This window comes from Trypanosoma theileri (assembly GCF_002087225.1).
Source record: "Trypanosoma theileri isolate Edinburgh chromosome Unknown TM35_Tth_2_V1, whole genome shotgun sequence".
Classification (NCBI taxonomy): domain Eukaryota; phylum Euglenozoa; class Kinetoplastea; order Trypanosomatida; family Trypanosomatidae; genus Trypanosoma; species Trypanosoma theileri.
Window position 1 is genome coordinate 1,149,696 of NW_021639844.1, and position 1,831 is coordinate 1,151,526.

Here is a 1,831-nt window from a genome sequence, read left to right on the forward strand (position 1 = left end):
CTATTATTGTGTCTGCCTCACGCAGTCACTCTTTTTTTACATTTTTATTTTGGTATAAAGATTGGTGGGTTGTGTAGGTGTTTGAGTGTGCCCCTCTGTTGTGTGTTCCTTTGTGTGTTTGGGTTGCTACTTGCACCGCCCACGTAATGAAAACACATTTCTTTGTTCTCACATTCTCTCTCTCCCGGTGGTGTCACGAACATATTTCTGCCCTTGTGGTGTTTGTTGTGTGGCTTGCTTGAGTGACTGCGTCCTACGGAGAGGTGGACTGGGACTGTTCCGCTTCGGCTTCACGTAATGGGTCTGTTCTTTTCTATTTTTCTTTTTGGGGTTGAGTTGATGTGCTGGTGTGTGTGATTGTTTTTCTCTGATGGGAGTGTCAGCTGTGATTATTGTGGGTGCTTTGTGTGCTGTTGGTATCCTGTTGTTGTTGTTTTTCTTTTTTTGTGTTTTTCTTTTCCTCTCTGTAGGTGTGTGACTTAGTGTACATTTTAGTGAATACCGCAATGCCTCTCTGACATGAGCATGTGAGACTGTCATTGTGTGCGTGCGTGTGCACTGTGAGTGGGAAGGACACTTTGTGTTGCTGGACCACTCCACTGCGGCCTCTGTGGGGGTTTGTGTGTAAGCGGCATGCTTCGCTTCGGCGGGGCTCGAGGTGGGGCACTTTACGTCCCGAGGCGCTGAACCTTGAGGCCTGAAATATCATGCTCAGGGGCTTTGAACTTGAGAGAAAAAGAAGAGTGAGGATGAGGGAAAAAAAAGGATGAAACCCGGCAACCAGTCTACGCGCGTAATGCTCGAGGCTCGTTGTCGGGTTTTGCCCTTTTCCTTTTTTTTTTTTATCCCTCACCCCAAGAAGGGAGAGGAGGAAAGAACACAACCCCCACAACCCAAGGCGGGCGGCCAACTTGTCACAGCGTCTTGTGCGCAACAAGAAGAAGAGGGGTGATGGGGTGGCTCCCGGGGGTGTTTCACTCATAAAATGAGTGGGGTTGGGAATAGTGGAAAACTTATGCTTATCTATACTGTTTAGAACGGTACCGATCCTGTTCTTTGGCAAGCCCCATTTGCGTGACGCCGTTGTAGGGTTCTACAGCGCTCAGAAACGACGGACGCCTGTTAATTTGGTATTCGAGAACCACAAAGATACTCGGGAGTTTTTCATCGCCAAATAATAAAACAGGCATGCATTGGAAAGATTTTTACCTTTACGGATTGCATACTGAGAGCTTACTGTGGGAATGGTGTGGTCTTGCTGCGTATGATTCTTTAATTTGTATAATTCTTTGTTCTCATTTGTATCTGAAAAGACTTGTGTGTTAAGGTGTGGGTTTTGAAGAACCGCCTGGCCCTTCCGCCTCAGCTTCGCGCGCTGGGGCGGGTTAAAGCGCTTTCAACACATTTTTGCAAGGTAGCAACACGGTTTTTGTAGAGAATGGGGAGTATTTGAAACTCATCACAGTGTTTTTTTTTGTTTTTTTCTTGATGATAGTGATAAAGAGAAAATAAAATAAAAAAAAAACTATCTATGTTTATTTATTTTTTACTTTTATTCTGTTTTTTTTTGTATGGGAGTGGGTGGGGGAAACAAAGACTAGACTATATTATTTTTAAAAGCTTGTGGAAATAATGTGCGACAGGATGAGGTTAAATAAAAGAGAGTGGTAATGTTTTTGTTTACATTTTTTTTTCTTTGCCTATGATTTCTTTTTATTTTTTTTCTCTCGAAAGGTAACCGCATTGGGAGGTAGCGGATGGGGTGATTTTCTTTTTCCGTCCCATCCACCTTCACCACCCTCCACGTGGAGGAGTCCAGTAGTGACGGGAC